Here is a 19,776-nt window from a genome sequence, read left to right as displayed (position 1 = left end):
ACTGATGTAATGGTGTCGGCTGCATGTTTTATACCCCTGACGTCATGGAAGAAGGGACAGCAACTGACACAGGAACCAAGACTTTGTTAATCAGGCCAACTGAGGGCTACCTGCAAGCAGATAACCCAAATGTAATGACTGCAACAGTGAAACATGAAGAAAGTACAGTTTTGTACCTACCATAAATGTAGATGTCCGATAGGTATGCATCTGCAGTCCTTACATATGGGTTGTCCTGCCTCAGGCAGCCCTTCGGTCAGCCGGATTCCAAAGTCTGGGTCCGGCGTCAGCTGATGTCACCCTTTCCCCAACGTCAGAGCGCCTGGGGTATAAAAGAATCAGCCGACGCCATCTTCCTCAGTTTTTCTTGCCCCAGATGCCAGGTGCCCTCTAAGGAAGGCTAAATTTGGAGAAATGCAAAATATTCCAAACATGCACAGTAATAAAAAAAACAAATACACCATAATGAATAACCCCAGCTAGCTATAAGAGGGATAAGTACCCAAGAAATACCACAGAGGGGAAGGAGGGAGGGAAAACCTGACTGCAGATGCATACCTATCGGACATCTACATTTATGGTAGGTACAAAACTGTACTATGTCCTTCAAGTATGCATCTGCAGTCCTTACATATGGGTAGAATACCATAGCCAAGCTGGGGGTGGTAGGATCTAAGAAAATGATGGTGTAGCTAAAATGCCCTGCAGGACTGCCGTAGCAAAGCCTGCTCTGGATCTGGAATATAAGGGCAAATTGTAATGTTTGGTAAATGTATGCACGGAGCTCCATGTAGCAGCTTCTAAAATGTCCTTTGTATCCACCCCTCTTAAAAAGGCTGTGGAGGTGGCTGTGGCTCTGGTGGAATGAGGCCTGATGTTAGCTGGCACAGCTTTTCCATGATAAGAGTAGCAGAATCGAATGCAATTTCCCATCCATTTTGAAATTGTCTGTTTGGAAATTGCTTTGCCTTGGATGCCTGCAGCATATGATACCAACAGCTGGTCAGTTTTTCTGAAAGTCTTAGTTCTGTCCAAGTAGTAGCGTAACTGTCTGTGAATGTCCAGGGTATGCAGAAGTTTTTCTCCCTTGTTTTGCGGATCTGGAAAGAAGGCAGGCAGGTGAATAGCTTGGTTCAATGAGACCCTGGATACCACCTTTGGCATGAATAAAGGATTGGTTCTCAAGGAGACTCTGTCCTGATGAAAAGTAAGAAATGGTTGTACTGCCATGAGTGCCTGCAATTCAGATACTCTTCTTGCTGAGGTTATGGCCAGAAGGAAGGCAGTCTTCCAAGACAGGAACTGTAACTCTGAAGATGCTGCTGGTTCAAAGGGAGGTAGAGTCAACTTTTCTAACATGAAATTAAGGTCCCATGTAGGCACCGGTGGTTTTCTTGGAGGATTGATGTTTTTAATTCCTCTTAGAAACTGCCTTAGGAGAGGATGAGAGAAGACAGGTGGATCAGTATTGTATTCTGCTGAAATTGCTGAAGCATGAATTTTTATGGAAGAGTAAGAAAGGCCATTGTGGAGCATTTCTGCCAAGTATTCCAGGATATGTGCCATGCTCATTACTGTGGCATCTAGGCTCTTTGCGGTGCTCCAAGTGTGGAATCTTTTCCATTTTGCTGAATATGCTTTTCTCGTGGAAGGTCTGCGAGCTTCCATGATGATATCCTTCACTCTCTTGGATAGCTCTTCCTGGTGAGGAGTCAAGGTATTCTCCAGGCTGTCAGCTGCAAGGTTTTCAGGCTGGAGTGCAGAGTTTTGTAATTGTGCTGTGTTAGGAGTGACCATTGTGGTAGAGGCTACGGTTTCGTGTGCGACAGGCATCGTAACAGTGGATACCAGTGCTGCCTCGGCCAATCCGGGGCTATTAGAATCACTTTTGGCTGCTCTGTCCTGATTTTCAGTAAGACCCTGGACATTAGTGGAAGAGGTGGAAATGCATACACTGTTAGAGTATTCCAGCTGAAAGAGAGGGCGTCTACTTTCCATGCTTGTGGGTGGTATGTCCTTGAACAGAATTTCTTCAGCTGATGATTGTGGTGGGAGGCAAAAAGATCTATATCCGGCCTTCCCCACAATTGTGTTATCTGAAGGAAGATGTCTGGGTGTAGCATCCATTCGTGTGGATCCATGGTATTTCTGCTTAGGCTGTCCGTCAGTATATTGTCTTTTCCTGGCACAAACTGGGATTGCAGCTGTATATTGAGTTTTAGGGAAAGCTCCCAAAGATTCATTGCTAGTCTGCAAAGAGGGTAGGAATGTGTACCTCCTTGCTTGTTTATGTACCACATAACTGTGGTATTGTCTGTCCTTATTAGCAGGTGGCCTTGATGTAAAAAGTCCTTGAAGGCCTCGATTGCATGTATGACTGCCAGCATTTCCTTTTGGTTTATGTGCATGTGCAATTCTTTCTGAGACCATAGTCCTTGGATGCATCTTTCCTCCATGTGTGCTCCCCATCCGTGGTCTGAAGCGTCCGAGGTAATGGTTTGGCTGGTTACTGGTTTGCCGAAAGGCAGACCCCTGTTTGACTGGCTTGCTTGGGCCCACCACAGGAATTCCTTTTGAAGGCATGGAATGAGTGGTATCAAAGTTTCTAGGCTGTGATTGTGCTGAGACCATAAACTCCTTAGGTACCATTGTAGTTTTCTCATATGCAGCCTTGCTTGTGGAATCAGAAGAATGCACGATGCCATGTAACCCAGGGCCTGCAGGATTTTCCTTGCAGTCATCTGAGTTTGTTTTGTCATATTTTTGAAGTAATCCGGTAGTTGTCTGTTTTTCTTCTGTGAGAAAAGCCATTTGAGTGGTTGTATCTAGTTCCGCACCCAGAAAAGTTATTCTTTGGGATGGCACAAGTCTTGACTTGGGATACACAGTCAACATTCACAAGGCCTGCAGAAGGCGGATGGCATAATTCAAATGTTTTTCCAAAATTTGTTGGCTGTCCGCTTGTATAAGGCAGTCGTCCAGATACGGGTATATCTGAATCCCCTGAAGTCTGCAGTGTGCAATTACTGATGCCAGGCATTTCGTGAATACTCTGGGCGCAGTAGATAAGCCAAAGGGCAATGCTGAGAATTGATAATGCTCTGAACCTGCAAGAAATCTGAGGTGTCTTCTGCAACTTTGTCTAATAGGGACATGCAGGTATGCCTCCTTGAGGTCTAGAGTTACCAGCCAAGACCCCTTGCCCAGCATGGGAAGGAGTTGCTGTAGGGTCAGCATTTTGAATTTTGGCACAATGAGATAAGTATTGAGTGCGGACAAATAGAGACTAGGCCTCCATTGTTTTTCTTTTCTTGGGACAAGGAATAGTCTGGAATGAAATCCTTGGCCTTGTTCTGCGAGAGGAACCTTTTCTATAGCTTTCATTTGCAATAGGTTGGCAGTTTGTTTTAAAGCCTCTGCCCTTTGATTTGGTGGCAGGTTTGGCATGCCTTTTCTTTTTGGTAATGTATGGAAATGAAACCTGTATCCTTTGTCTATTATTTGCAGTGTCCATTTGTCCCTTGTAATACTGTGCCAATTTCTTGAAAATAAAGACAATTTTCCACCCAAAGATGCTTCTAATTGAGCCCTGGTTGGCGGGATCAAGGTGAAGTCATTGAGTCTGTCCTTGTGCAGCAGTTGTTGGTCCTGCACTACCTCGCTGGTTAGGAGGTTGCCAATGACGTCCTCTGTAGGAGCCTCTAGCTTGCCCTCTACCTCTGGCACGCCTGTTCTTGCCTCTTTGATATCTCTCTTCCGGAAAGGACCAATTCTTAGAAGGCCAATTTCTGCTGAATCTTGGTGGTTGTACCTGGAGGAAATCTTTGACTGTTTGTACAGATTTAGCCTTTTCCTCAAATTTCTTTAATACCTCCTGAGCAGTGGAGCCAAATAACTTTTGCTTTTCTAGTGGAGCGTCCAGAAGCTTAGCCTTAACATGATCTGGCAGAGATTGTTCCTTCAGCCAAGCATGCCTACGTATGACTGCACCTGTCATTGCTGACCTACATGAAGCTTCCAATGCATCATAACCACACTGCAAGAAATGGTTGCTAACTTGTTGTGAATTATGTACCAGATCCTGAAGGGACTTACGGTCTAGGGGTTCAGGAGAAGACAGCTTTTTCTGCAATTCATCTAACAAATACTCTTGGTACTGTATCATATGAAATTGACAATTTAAAGCCCTCATAGACAGAGTGGAAGAAGTGTACACTTTTTTACCCCATCTCTCTAAAGCCCTGGACTCCCTTTCAGAGGGGAGTGAATTTTTAGTAGTGTCAGCTGCAACCCCTTTAGGACCCTGGGAAATAGTTTCTGGGTCAGCAGAGTGGGCCTTGTAAAGGAAATGATGAGAGTCCGGGACCTTGTAGTACCTATCGGGTTTAACAGGAGCCGGAGGGAGGGTGTCAGGGGTAGTGCTAGACTCAGAATACACATCATCAATGACACTTAAAACAGGAGGAATAGCCAACGGTCTATGCGGAGGTAAATGAAGAAAAGTCCTTAATCTCTTCCTGGAATCGGAGAATTCCTGGCCCTGCCATTGGAAATGCTCTCTCATGGAGTGAAGGGTCTCCCCAAAGGACAGCTCTTCAGGAGGGGAGGCAGAGGGAATGGATTCCTCTGCATCAGAATCCTTGTAGGCCGTGAAGGCATCCTCCTGGTAATCTGTTAGAGCAGAGCCATCAGAGGCCTCATCAGAGGACTGAGGATCAGCGGACTCAGCCCTGGGCCTTTTTTCTGGAGGGGGTTGAGAGCCCCTGTCCAGATGAGGCTGGGATCCCCTGATTAAGGAAATAAGATCCTCAGCCAAACTTAGTATCTGTGAACCTGTAGTGGATCCCTGAGGAATAGTCTTGGGAGGCAGAGTTTTTTGCTGCTTAGCAGCTTTAGCCCTAGTGAATGCTTTAATGGACATGGATGCAGGAGGCCTGGCTGCTCCATGTGCAGGGGTAGTCTTATCTAAGGGAATGGTGTCGGTAGTTTCCTGAACACCAGTTTCCGAGGGTAAATCCAAAACAGACTCAGAAGAAGGCGCCAGGGCCGAGGCTGTCGGTTGTACCGTTTCCACGGTCGGAAGTACCAAGGACTCTGTTTCAGCCGAGACCGAGACACTTGCGGTAGGCCTAGGCGTGGTTTCAGCCGAAACCACGATCCGCGTGTCGGTCCTTGTCCTTCCGTTTTTTGGTTAAATGAGAAGTCGGAGTCTCCGACGACATTTTATAAAAGAAACTAGCCCCAAAGAATTCCTCTGCAAACTCCGACCGACGCCTAAGAGTGCGTCGATTAAAGGAGGCACAGGCAGTACAGGCCGAGATGTCGTGGTCTGGGCCTAGGCAAGGGAGGCAGTAGGAATGGAAATCCTTATGAGGTATTTGTTTCCCACAAGTCAAGCAATTATTAACTTTAAGCGTTTGATCTGACATCGGCTGAGGCAAGAGAGAGTCCCCAACGGGGTACTTAGCTTTTTGAAGTCTTCGGTAGCTGAATTTACAGGAGCTGGCCGACCGGCACTTGCGAACTGCTTCTGCTTCGGGCACCACGCGGCAAGAAAGACTGAGGAATATGGCGTCGGCTGATTCTTTGATACCCCAGGCGCTCTAACGTCGGGGAAAGGGAGACATCAGCCGACGCCGGACCCAGACTTTGGAATCCGGCCGACCGAAGGGCTGCCTGAGGCAGGACAACCCATATGTAAGGACTGCAGATGCATCCTTGAAGGACATCACCTGAGCGAGTCAGAGTAGGCGCTGGGGTCAAAGCGAGAGCCACTGTCTGCTCTGACGGCTTGGCTCTCAAGGAATTCGGATCCAAGGGTTCCGAAACAGCAGGTCGGACCAGAAAAGGAGCTAAGGGTTTAAAGGGTGACTGTCTCACCACAGTCCCGGTAGGGGATGGGGCTGATAAGACCCCTACCTGGATCTGCATCTGAAGGAACTGCATCATCAATCTGTCTACTTCCGACTCTGAAAAGGTTGTGGGTAGACCTGACAGATGATGCTCTGGAAGGACATCTAGACACAATCCTCAGGGACCTCTCTATGTGAAGCGAACCTGCGAACAGAGTAGGGAGCTCTGAAGACAAACCAGCTCTGGGCCAAGGAGAGGAATGTTTGGACTAACTCTTATCCGAAGCTCTGGGATCCAATGCCTTGGGAGCCTTGGTTGGAAGCTCACCAGAAGACAACAAAGTACACCTCCCCGGGGAATGTTTCCTGTGCTCTCTATCTTCACAATGCTTCTTGGACAGGGGGTTCAGCCCCTGCAGAGGAAGAGGAGGAACCTGCTGATGTGTCCGAAGGAAGTTGCTGACCCTTGAAAATAAGCTTGTTCCTTCTGTTGGCCAATGCCAGAGGATGGAAGCCCTCACAGATACTACAGGAGGCTGCAAGGTGAGCAGGGCCGAGACAATATACACACTCCGTGTGGGCATCAGATAAGGGAATCTTGTGCCCACAGGAAGAGCACTTTTTGAAACCTAATTGTTTCTCGGACATCACACAAAAAAGACAGACGCGAAAGAAGAGAAAGGGAAGAAAGTACAGTTTTCTACCTACCATAAATGTAGATGTCCGATAGGTATGCATCTGCAGTCATAACATATGGGTTGTCCTGCCTCAGGCAGCCCTTCGGTCAGCCGGATTCCAAAGTCTGGGTCTGGCCTCGGCTGATGTCGCACTTTCCCCGACGTCAGAGCGTCTGGGGTATAAAAGCATCAGCCAACGCCATTTTCCTCAGTTTTTTTTGCCCCAGATGCCAGGTGCTCTCTAGGAAGGCTAAATTTGGATAAATGCTGAAAACTTCCAAACATCTGCAAATTATATACATGTATAAACAAACAAATACACCATAATAGATTCCCCCAGCTAGCTAAAAGAGGGGTAAGCACCCTAGGACTACCACAGAGGGGAAGGAGGGAGGGTAATCCTGACTGCAGATGCATACCTATCGGACGTCTACATTTATGGTAGGTACAAAACTGTACTGTGTCCTTCAAGGATGCATCTGCAGTCATAACATATGGGTAGAATACCATAGCCAATCTGGGGGAGGAGGTACTAAGAAAAGGATGGTGTAGTTAAGATCCCCTGTAGGACTGCAGTTGCAAACCCTGCTCTGGATCTAGAGTATAAAGGTAGATTGTAATGCTTGGCAAATGTATGCACGGAGCTCCAAGTAGCAGCTTCTAAAATGTCCTTGGTAGCCACCCCCCGTAGGAAGGCTGTAGTGGTGGCCGTGGCCCTTGTGGAGTGAGGCCTGATATTTTCAGGAACTGTCTTTCCATGAAAGGAGTAGCAAAAGTGAATGCAATTTCCTATCCATTTTGAAATTGTCTGTTTGGAAATTGCTCTTCCTTGCACCCCAGTTGCATATGCTACAAAAAGCTGGTCAGTTTTTCTGCTAGTTTTTGTTCTGTCCAAGTAGTAGCGTAGCTGTCTGTGTATATCCAGGGTGTGCAAAAGTTTTTCCCCTCTATTCTGTGGATTAGGGAAGAACGTAGGCAAGTGAATAGCTTGGTTCAAGGACACCCTAGATACCACCTCTGGCATAAAAGTAGGATTGGTTCTTAGTGACACTCTGTCCTGGTGGAAAATAAGAAAAGGCTGCACTGCCATTAATGCTTGTAACTTGGATACTCTTCTTGCTGAAGTGATTGCCAGAAGGAATGCAGTTTTCCAAGATAGAAACTGTAGATCCGCTGATGCTGCTGGTTCAAAAGGAGGTAGTGTCAGTTTCTCCAGCACAAAGTTGAGATCCCAGGCAGGTAGAGGGGGTCTTCTTGGAGGTTTAATATTTTGTATCCCTCTCAGAAATTGTCTGAGGAGAGGGTGTGAGAAGATAGGTGGATCCACATTGTATTCTGCTGAGATTGCTGAAGCATGAATCTTAATGGAAGAATAGGACATGCCATTGTGGAACAATTCTGCTAAGTATTCCAGGATGTGTGTTAGGTTTGCCACTGTGACATCCATGCCCTTTGATGTGCTCCAAATGAGAAATCTCTTCCATTTAGCTGAGTATGTCTTCCTTGTGGAGGGCCTGTGAGCCTCCAGGATAATGTCCTTCACCCTCTGAGATAAAATAGTTTGATTGGGGTTTAAGGAATTTTCCAGGCAGTTAGCTGCAATGTTTTCAAGTTGGGATGCAGGGTCTTGAAATTGTTCTGCGTCAGAAGAAGAGGCCATAGGGGGAGAGGCCATGATTTTGCCTGAGACATGCTTCTCAATAATGGATACCAGTGTTGTCTTGGCCAGTCCGGAGCTATTAGTATCACTTTTGGCTGTTCTTCCCTGATCTTCAGTAGAACCTTGTACATCAATGGGAGAGGTGGGAAGGCATATACTGTTAGGGCATTCCAGCTGAAAGAGAGAGAGTCCACCCTCCAAGCTTGTGGGTGGTATGCCCTTGAGCAGAATGTCTTCAGTTGGTGGTTGAGTGGGGAGGCGAACAGATCTATCTCCGGCATTCCCCATGTCTTTGTTATGAGTTTGAAGATGTCTGGATGCAGCATCCATTCGTGTGCATCCATGGTAGTTCTGCTTAAGCTGTCTGCTAGTGCATTTTCTTTTCCTGGTACGAATTGGGCCTGCAGCTGGATATTGAGATTCAGGCATAGATTCCACAGATTCATAGCTATCCGGCATAGAGGGTAGGAATGTGTGCCTCCCTGTTTGTTTATGTACCACTTGATCGTTGTGTTGTCTGTCCTTATTAACAGATGCCCTTGTTGGAGGAAGGGTCTGAATGCCTCGATTGCATGCCTCACTGCCAGCATTTCCTTTTGGTTTATGTGCATGCTTAGCTGCCCTTGAGGCCATAGGCCTTGGATACATTTGTCCTCCATGTGTGCTCCCCATCCTCGGTCCGAGGCGTCCGTGGTGATGGTCTGCCTTGTTTTTGGTTTGTTGAAAGGCAACCCTCTGTTGGACTGGCAGGCCTGAGCCCACCACAGGAATTCCTTTTGAAGGCATGGAATGATTGGTATCATGGTTTCTAAACTGTGACTGTGTTGAGACCATACACTCCTTAGGTACTATTGTAATTTCCTCATATGCAGCCTGGCATGTGGGATTAAAATTATGCAAGATGCCATGTAACCCAGGTCCTGCAGGACTTTCCATGCAGTAAGCTGAGTTTGTCTTGACAGAGTCATGAAGTAATCTGGAAGTTGTTTTTGTTTTTCTTCTGTGAGAAAAGCCATCTGGGTGATTGTGTCCAGATCTGCACCCAGAAAGGTTATCCTTTGGGATGGTAGTAGTCTTGACTTTTGGATGTTGACTGTGTATCCAAAGGTCTGTAGCAGGTGTATGGCATAGGCCAAGTCCCTTAACAATTTTTTCTTGTTGTCCGCTTGTATTAGGCAGTCGTCCAGGTATGGATAAATTTGAATTCCCTGAAGTCTGCAATGTGCAATTACTGATGCCAGGCATTTCGTGAATACTCTGGGCAGTAGATAAGCCAAAGGGCAATGCTGAGAATTGATAATGCTCTGATCCTGCAAGAAATCTGAGGTGTCTTCTGCATTTTGGTCGGATAGGGACGTGCAGGTATGCCTCCTTGAGATCTAGAGTCACCAGCCAAGACTCCTTGCCCAACATGGGAAGAAGTTGCTGTAGGGTCAACATTTTGAATTTTGGCACAATGAGATAAGTGTTCAGTGCGGACAGGTCGAGAATAGGCCTCCATTGGTTTTCTTTTCTTGGTACAAGGAATAGTCTGGAGTAAAATCCTTGGCCTTGTTCTGAACATGGTATCTTTCTATGGCTTTCATCTGAAGTAAATTGCTGATTTGTCTTAAAGCCTCTGCCTTCTGATTTGGTGGAAGGTTTGGCATTCCGCTTCTTTTGGCAAAGTGTGGAAGTGAAACCTGTATCCTTTGTCTATTATTTGCAATGTCCATGTATCCTTTGTAATGCAATGCCAGTTTTTTGAGAATAAAGCCAGCTTTCCGCCCAAGGGTGCTTCCAGTTGATCCCTGGTAGGCGGAATCAGAGTCAAGTCATTGGGTCTGTCCTGTAGTAGTGGTTGTAGTTGTAGCAGTTGCACTACTCCTCTGGTTGGCAGGCTGCCACTGATGGCCTCTGTAGGAGCCCTTCGATTGACCTCTGCCTCTAGGGTGCCTGTTCCTGCCTCTCTGGGCTCTGGTAGAGTCTGGAAAGGACCAATTCTTTGTAGGCCAGTTTCTGCTGAACCTCGGTGGTTGAACTTGCAGGAAATCTTTAACTGTTTGCACAGATTTTGCTTTTTCTTCAACCTTTTTTAGAATCTCCTGTGCAGGGGAGCCAAATAAATTTTGTTTCTCCATTGGAGCATCGAGGAGTTTAGCTTTGACATGGTCTGGTAAAGATTGCTCCTTCAGCCAGGCATGCCTACGAATAACTGCCCCAGTCATAGCTGATCTAAATGAAGCCTCCAGTGCATCATAGCCACATTTTAAAAAATGATTACTAACCTGTTGTGAGTTATGTACCAAATCCTGAAGGGACTTACGGTCTAAGGGTTCAGGAGAAGAAAGTTTCTTATTCAGTTGATCTAACAAAAACTCTTGGTACTGTATCATATGGAATTGACAGTTTAATGCCCTGGCAGAAAGAGTTGCAGAAGTATACACCTTTTTTCCCCATCTCTCTAAAGCTCTAGACTCTCTTTCAGAGGGTAGGGGAGTTTTGGCAGTAGCGGCTGCAACCCCTTTAGGGCCCTGAGAAATAGTTTCTGGGTCTGCAGCATGGGCTTTATACAGATGGAAATGAGAATCCAGGACCCTGTAATATCTGTCAGGTTTGGCAGGGGCCGGAGGAAGAGAATCAGGGGCTGTACTGACATCATTGTACACATCATCAATTACATTTAGAACAGGAGGTATAGCTAAGGGCCTATGCTGAGGCAAATGCAAAAGGTCCTTAATCTTTTCTAGAATCAGAGAAATCCTGACCTTGCCATTGAAAGTGCTCTCTCATGGAGTGTAAAGTCTCCCCAAAGGAAAATTCTTCAGGAGGGGAGGCCGAAGGGATAGATTCCTCTGCATTTGAATCCTCATAAGGCGAGTAAGCCCCTTCCTGGTGGTCTGACAAGTCAGATCCATCGGTGGAGTAATCTGAGGAGTGAGGTTCAGAGGGTTCAGTCCTGGGCCTTTTGTCTGGAGGAGGTAGAGAGGCCCTGTCTGGGTGAGGTTGTGAACCCCTAATTAAGGAGATAAGGTCCTCAGCAAGGCTGAGGATCTGTGAACTAGAGGAAGGCCTCTGGGATGTAGATTTGGCAGGCAAAGCTTTTGAAAGTTTGGCAGCTTTAGCCCTGGAAAAGGCCTTAATAGACATAGAAGCTGGGGGCCTAGCTGCCCCACGTGCAGGGGTAGAAATGTCCAAAGGTATGGTGTCGGACAATTCCTGAACACTAGCTTCGGTAGGGAGTTCTGAAGCTGACTCAGCCGGGGCCTCTCGGGCCTCGGTGGTCGGAAGTATGGTTTCGGTTGAAGGAATCGCCGTGGACTTGGTTTTGGCCGAAACAGAGACACTCGCGGTAGGCCTAGCCGTGGTTTCGGCCGAAACCACAGGCCGCGAGTGTCGGTCCTTTTCCTTGCATTTTTTGACCATATGCAAAGTTGGAGTCTCCGATGGCATTTTATAAGCAAAAGCGGCTCCAAAAAATTCCTCTGCAAACTCCGACCGACGTCTAAGAGTTCGTCGGTTGAAGGAGGCACAGGCTAAACAGGCTGATACGTCGTGGTCTGGGCCTAAGCAAGGAAGGCAGTAAGAATGGAAATCCTTATGAGGTATTTGTTTCCCACAAGTTAAACAATTATTTACTTTGTCTGACATCGGCTGAGGCAAGAAAGAGTCCCCAACGGGGTACTTAGCTTTTTCAAGTCTTGGTAGCTGAAATCTCTGGATCTGACCGACCGGCACTTGCGAACAGCTTCTGCTTGGGCACCGCGGCAAGAAAGACTGAGGAAAATGGCGTCGCCTGGTGCTTTTATACCCCAGTCGCTCTGTCGTCGTGTAAAGTGCGACATCAGACGAGGCCAGACCCAGACTTTGGAATCCGGCCGACCGAAGGGCTGCCTGAGGCAGGACAACCCATATGTTATGACTGCAGATGCATCCTTGAAGGACATCAGAAGTTCCCCCAAGAACGGACTAGCGTATGCTAAACACTAAAAACTATAAAATTTTTTTTTGTAGAAGTAGGGTAGAAAAATGGAAAAGAAGGCTATAGCCAAAGAATTAGAAAAAGTAAATGCACTAGCTTATGGTTAAAGCCCAAAAGACTCTTCACCAGAGTTTGAGACAACAAACTGCAATGCTTGTCCTAAGAGCGGCAAATGATATCTGAGATTCCAAAACATCAGTTTTGTTGTTTTTATTTATTTAATTTACATTTTGTTAACCAGGTTTGTCCTCTACACCAAAGACCGCTTTTCAGGGGAAACCAGAACTGATATTCATACAGACTACAAAAAATTGGCCAGGACACTAGGGAAACTTCCCCAACTTAAGTGTCACAGGAACTTTTACATCCACCCGAGTTACCACCAACTCAGGCAGATGGGGCCTCAGGTTAACGTCTCATCAAAAGATTAGCACACTCAGCAGTGTAGCACCCCTTTCTGCTAAATTACAATGTCAGTACTGGAAAATAAATCCAGCTACCTTGTGTGGGAAAAGAACCAAAAGCCTTCTGATCTTTTAGCACCAAAGGGGAGTATGCTAACTGTTGAGCTACTGAGTTTGTCCCAGATGGTAACATTTTATGCAACCTTCACACAAAGATGCTTCCCAGAAATGCCTCTGTAATTCCGTCAATAATCCATTAAGTTTAATTCCAGTTCAAGATTTGCAGTCTACCCACTCTTGCATGTGCTCCGTAAACATCTCTCAACATGAATAATCTGTACTGGAAAGTCTGCCAATTTGTACATGCACTGCAGTTAACATAAAACCTAAATAAATTAGCAGCAACCTTACTACCGCTTAATGCTTAAACATTTTTACTACCGATTTCACCATTCAGCTAAAGAGAAATCCATAGTTATTTGGTGGAGCACAGAAATTGTGCTGCTCAATGCTAAGAAATATTCATAAAAACAGAGCCAGTTATAATCCTCTCAGTTAATTGCCCCTCTCTAAAGCCAAGGAAACCCTGCTCATTATTACTTAGCAAAGGACAGAAACTCACTTCAAAGCACAATAGTTGGTTGTCCAGCCTAAGTTTTAATATACTGCTGTTATTTCAAATGCTTTACAGTCAATAACACAAATCACTTAAAAGAACAGGTCGGAAAAATCCAGTACGTAGATGTACACATACACAAAGTGAGGAAGAACCAAAACACCATCTATATTCATTGCAATATACAGCAAACAACTGAGTCAGTTGCATTTCCTCTCACTCAAGTGTGGTTTATTTACAGGGCAACAAAACTTAAGTTTTCTTCCAAAACAAAAAAAGGTTCCTGGCAAGGTCCACATAAATCCATAGGCAATTTTCTGGTGTTCCAGAGACAAACCCACAATTAGGCTCCCAGTACTCTCCAGGTTCATGTGCTGAGCATTACCCCAATACTCTCCACGTTTGGTTCCAATAACTCACTTTTCAAGAAAGTAAATCATCTCTGCCACTTTGTACTGAAAAACTTTGCTTTTAAACAGCCCACTGTCAGGTGATTCATCTTCTATTCTGCTCCCACCTGCTTTACGACCACAATACTTAAAATTTACATGCAGCACCATGAAAATGTTACCATATAACATACTATAATACACTACTTATTGCTAACATTTAGGTAGTCACTGTAACAGATCAAATAGAAGTAAAAAAAAACGGGGGGGGTCGACGTTATACATCAGTAAGGTTTTTTTTGAAGTGTCTTAACCCACTGACTGATTTACGCAGGAATGGGTGTAGCCAGTGTGATTGACCAGCAGAAAGCCAGTGATATAATATGCAAATGCATCATGACTGGCATGGCATGCAGATTGATTTGTTAGTGAAATTATGCAAAAGGAACTTTACAGCACTATTTTTCCAGCTGTATAGAAACCGTCATGTGCCATTTTCATGTTACTGGAATAATTTTTCAGCCACTTTATTGACAGCATTAGACTATCATAATTCAGTTTTTTGATCAGACCGACTTGATCATAATTTACTTTTATGATTACTTTTTGTTATTAGTAACATTAGACTGCTGTTTTATTGGGTGTTTTACTTACAAATTATGAAGTTGGTTACAGCAGATGGACTGTACAGTTTTCTTGCGTTAGTAATAAAGGCCTGGGCTAGGGTTCTGACAGAACTAAAATGATGTTGGATAAACCCTGATCTCAAAACCTTTATCTATCCTCTTTTTTGTGGCTTTATTAAACTTTATCAAGGTTGGTTTTATTACATATTGTGTTGTTGTAGACTTGTCTACAAGGACTTGACTCACTAATTGCTGTCAAACTACAGTATGTTCCATGCGGGAAACCAAGTCCTACCACAGTTTAGTATAATTTTCTGTTGCGGGGTACGATCTGGTGTGTTCCAGAAGAAGAATACACTTTTACTGTTGCTGTCCCCTGGTATTCTTGCTTTGTAGGTCAGTTTGTATGTAGTCTGAATCAAGTACGTTCTAAAATGGACATGGGGAAGATGAATAGAAAGAACTTTTATCTCAATTATGGTACAAGCACTTGGGAGAGCATTTTGATTACCTTGCTGACACTTCTCATCTTTGCATTGAGAGATTGATGAGTCAGAGGGTCATGATGATATTTACTAGTAGTGCATTTTTGAAAGCCAGGGGAGTTTTAGGAATAAACTACTCCTGGGCTTGTTAAGACTCTTAAAATGTTTCATAGACTTTAATATTTTATTTTCATGATTTGTTTTACATATTTTGCTCGGCATCATTACTTTACTTTCTGCAGAATCAGTTTGCTGCTCTTTCTTACCAACTTGGGTACTGGCAAATTTGTACCGAGTACTGGGGAATGGGGCTATGCCATTAGGACCATACAGACAGACTTGCTTTTGCTGTTTATAGAAGGTAGCCTTTTTTGGTTAAGACTAACTTTTTGCATATTTGGGTTACTAATTCTAAGATGCAAGGCTTGAGTATTTATCTTTCGAGTTGGAAGTATCTCATTTGGGAAGAGATGGGACGACTGAAAATGTTAACAGCATGGTTCTGGAACCATTCCAGACTTGTTAAGGTAGTTGTTCCACCACATGGAAGCCTTTTTCAAGTAGATTATTATATTAAATGTTTTAAAAAGTTTGCATTATGCTGGTACTCTAGATGGACTGCTTTATCAAAATGTTTTTTGTGTTGACTGTGCAATTGGTAGCATCTATTTTGTCATTTGGTTGGCAAGTTAGAGCTTTCATGCATTTTGCATGTTCTTATGAGCTAGTTGTCAGTAATGCCCTGTTAGATTTGCAGACTACTTGATGCAGTGCTTTTGTTAAGAAGTAGTTTGCATGTTTGTACCTACACAAAGACTTTATAATGGCCTCACTTTCGGATATGCTTTAGATTCATCAGGACTGGGAGTGAAACATGGTTAGGTTTTTAATATAGCCCTCCTTTCCTAGCATACATGAGTTGAGCAGTAGTCGTGTGTTAAATCTGGAGGAAGAATATTTTTAGTGTTGTGTCTTCAGTGCCAGTAAGCTTAAATCTTCTTGTCCTATCCTCAATCTCTGAGACAACATTTTGGGTATAGACCTTTTGGCTTGTGTGCTTTTTGTTTTGTTCCACTGGGCAACAGAGTGCCAGGTGCTGATCTGTGAAATTAGGAAAACTGGCAAGACATCTAGTCATGTGGTTTCACTTTTTGAATTTTGTTTTTATTAAGGAAGACAGTGTATAGAGCTGATGTAATGGACATGGGTTTTATCAAGTACACTCTTGCTGTACCAGTTGGGTGATGACTTTCAAACTGGGTGGAATGTTTCAGCAGCTAAAGTTTGGAAGAATGTAATTCGTGGAATGACATGCCTGGAATGTGTTTTCATGCAAGTAGCTGCTACCTTTATGCAGAGTAATCAAAACTGCGTAAAACTAGGTTGCAGTTTAAAAACTGGACAGTTTCCATTGTAGGAAAAAGGGGGATTGGGGAAGAAGCTGCAGACCCATTAAATCGGGATTGAGCACGGGGGGGGGGGGGGGTGACACTGAAATATGACTGGAATTGGGATCATGGCTATTTCTTGTGATACGCTGTGTAATGCAAACTGCCCGACTTTCTTTTACTGAATTTTTTTGAATTTTCAGTATGTAAACATGTCCGCAGTATGTGCTTCTGATCCCAATGAATAGTCATGGACGACAAACGCAGGAAAATGTTTATTCATGAATGCTCTGTAATGTCAACCTGCTCCTGGGTGTTAGGTGGGGCTTGTTACTGCACATCTCATAGGTTAAGACACTTCAAAGTCCATTAGTAATGCAGCAAAATTGTACACACCTGCTTGTCTTAATATGGCCAAAGCATTCAACACCATTCCCCATTCAGATTGTTGGCAAACTCACAGAACTAGAAGTAAACACCAATGTCACTTACCAGACAGCCAAATGGCTCACAGATAGGACACAAGAAGCCAGAATAGGGGAACTCTACATCAACAAAAGGTCAGTCACCAGTTGAGTCCCTGGGGCTGCTCATTTTTGGTATCTACTTTTCAGAAATCAGAGCTAATGTCAAAAGTCTCTGGTTGCCCAAGTCTGCAGATGACTGCAAGCTTGGCACATTCAGAAAATCCCAACAAGAACACTAATATCCTTCAAGAGGGCTTGTTGCAAACTAATAACTGGTGCAAGAGCCGTGGCCTAAAACTGAATGCCAAAACAATGTACAAATTTCTTTTGGAAAGTCTGACACCCCGGGGAATAACCACATAGACAATACTCTCCCCTAAGACTACACCCAGTTGTTCGGGATTTGAGATCATATGTGGATAGTGACCTGGCCTTTGACCATCGTGTGTATACTTTTGCATGGAAATCATTATACACTGCACACATTATAAGGAAGGGTATGGTATCTAGGTCCAAGGATGTCACTGACCGAATGAAGGCCAAGTAAAGGGAACAATCAGCAAGTAAAATGCTCCCTTCTGTATGTACCTGACTGGGCAAATACAACAACTGGAATGCCCACAGAGATTCCTGACAAAAAATGAATACAAGGCATTAACCACATGTAAAATGCAGACTGCCTTTAAGCCTCATCTTTATAATCAGTCTCTTACAGACCAGACTTGATCAGTGCCTGGCTTAAAAGGCATAATCTGATCCAGTACTGAAGAACTTCCAAAACATCTGCAAGTCTGACAACGTTAGACCTAAACTTCATTTGCAACATAGACAGAACATGTTAGAGTGACCTATACATGTTTCAGACACTTCCCTGCTCTGGAACAAGCTTCCCATCCTTATCAAGCAGAGTTCTTCCAAAACTTATTCAAATGCAACCTGGGCCAATGGATGTTAAATCAGAAATTTACCCCTGGACTGGAACTTATGCCCATGTTGGACAGAGGCAGCTTATGAATGCTTTGCCACATAAACCACAATAGATGCCCATTAATAATTTAACCTATCAATTACAAATGGGAAATCATGGTTAGGCCTTTCATACAGCCGTTAGCCTTGTAATCGCCTATGATCCCATGAATCAAATATGGGAACTGAACTGTCTTGTTATATAATTTGGATAGGGAAGGCCAAGAAATGTCAATTTATAAAATTTATAAAAGATAACTACATCGTACCTACATAAAAGAGAATTATAGGGACTACACAGTCTTAACGGTTAATGCCTAGCTACATAAATTTTGCATGTCATGTGATCACATTCCTTCTACAAACTCGTTTCGAGTTTCATGCTTTGCAATAACTTAAATGTAGGCTAATGCAAAAACCTGTTCTATTACTCAATTACTTACACTGCAGTCACTTATGCCAGATGAGAGGTTTATGCTTATTATTCACAGATAGTGTGTGGTTGATGTGATGTGAAATCTCTTTGTTGTTCTATTAACTTTTAAATGACTTTAGTGTAGTTTGCCAGAAGAGATTTCTAATGTTGCAAATGTAAGTTGATGCAAAACATTTTGTATTACTTTCCTACTGTTTCACTGTGATGCTTGCTTAGGCAGATTCAAGTTTTCAGACAAAGTAGCTTGATGCAAAACCTGCACTTCTATAACTTTTTAAGTGAAATAGTGCAGTCCCTTAGTAATGCCTACTTACAGAGGTTCACACATTATTCAGACAATTTAAGGTGATGCAAGCCTGTTCATTTTAAACTGACTGTGGTGTTGTAATGCCAGACTAGAGTTTCATGTTTATTATTGTTCTGAAAACTTAGGTTGACACAAAATATATTCCATTAACTTTTTAAATGAATTACAGTAGCAATTTTCCTTGCTATAAGCATTTTGCCCCTCCCCTCCATTATTTTTCACATTTTTTGCAGAAACACTGAAAATTATCTGGTAGAGTGACTTGATTCTGTGGTGGCTCCTGTTATCTTGATTTGCTATTGAGCACATTATTTATTCAAAACTGCCAAAACATAATGCTTATTCAAATATGTTTAAATCAACTTGCGTCATTTTAAAATTGTTTTTCTGAATGGCTATTTCCCATTAAATTACAGAGTACTATAGTTGATAACATTACACTATTTAGCATTACTGTCAGCTGAAGTGACACTGATGCAACTGTCCTGTACTTTTGTCCTGACTCTCAGAAAAAAAGGCTGACAGGTAAAATCACTAAGAATTAGTTTAAAAAAAAAAAAAAAAAAAAAAAAAAAAAAAGGAATACAGAAGGATACCGTTTACTGGAGCAACATAGGTTTATGCAATTGAGAATTAGTAATCCCAGCCTTTTATGCCATTTGCTCATGACATGTATATTGAGGTAAGACTTGTTCTATGGATTTAAACTGAATTACTGTTTTTTGTGCCTGATTTGCAGCCTCTGATACCCATACTTTAGCTTTGCCCTACAGTCTTCAGTAAAAGGTGACTGTTATAAAAAATATTTTTGCATGCTGTTCTGCGAAAGTTGTGGCCTGCACACTGTCGGACATGGATGTATGGGGCTTGTTGAACTGCAAAACTTGTATGGCTGATATTTACTCATGCTGCTGGAATATGAACTAAATTATTACTCTGCCACCTTTAGTACAGACTAGTATATGATATAGTGCGAGCATGGAATGAACCACACTGAAGTGCTGATAGGGGAGCAGAGTATGTGTGTGCAATTATGTATATGTTTACTTTGCACCTATATCTGTGTGTATGGTTTTGTAGATTATAAATGAAGTTTGAATTAAATTACAGGCTGTGTTGTTTACAGAATTTTAGAAATTTACAGTGTTAATTTTTTGGGTGATATGTAGTTAAACTTCATGCTTTTGGCTGAAAGTCCACTTCAACCAGACATCATGAAAATGGTACAAATTCATGCAGTGAGAAAATACGGTGTTCCACATTTTTGCTGTTTAACACACACTGCAAGGCTCTGAATTCCACATTGGCCACTCAAAAGGTTGACAGCTATTGGCTGGTGTGAAAACCCATTTCAGCCATAAGTCATGTCAGCAGGTAGAAATGGGATGGGGGTACACATACACTTGTATGTTTAGGTGAAGCAATTGTAAATACTAATACAGCTTATAAACCATAACTGACAGCACCAATACAGCTTCTAAACTTCATCGGACAGTTCCTTATCAACTGCAGCTATACAAAGCAATTAAATTAAATAGCCTG

At 43.4% G+C, this 19,776-nt stretch overlaps 1 protein-coding gene and 1 non-coding gene across 2 annotated transcripts in view; one reads left to right on the top strand and one right to left on the bottom strand.

The window, feature by feature from the left end:
• MRPS18B (mitochondrial ribosomal protein S18B) overlaps nucleotides 1-19,776 on the bottom strand; it is a 1,103,590-nt gene that overhangs the window by 1,001,089 nt on the left and 82,725 nt on the right. The gene's annotated exons all lie outside the window — the stretch shown is intronic.
• On the top strand, nucleotides 15,567-15,698 carry LOC122812547. The gene has a single exon (XR_006366518.1). It is a non-coding gene; the product is annotated as a small nucleolar RNA SNORA57 (small nucleolar RNA).

The sequence above is a fragment of the Protopterus annectens genome, chromosome 9.part0 (genome assembly GCF_019279795.1).
Source record: "Protopterus annectens isolate FY-2018-M chromosome 9.part0, PAN1.0, whole genome shotgun sequence".
Classification (NCBI taxonomy): Eukaryota; Metazoa; Chordata; order Ceratodontiformes; family Protopteridae; genus Protopterus; species Protopterus annectens.
Note: the sequence above shows the minus strand (reverse complement) of the source record. Positions and strands in the feature narration are given on the sequence as shown.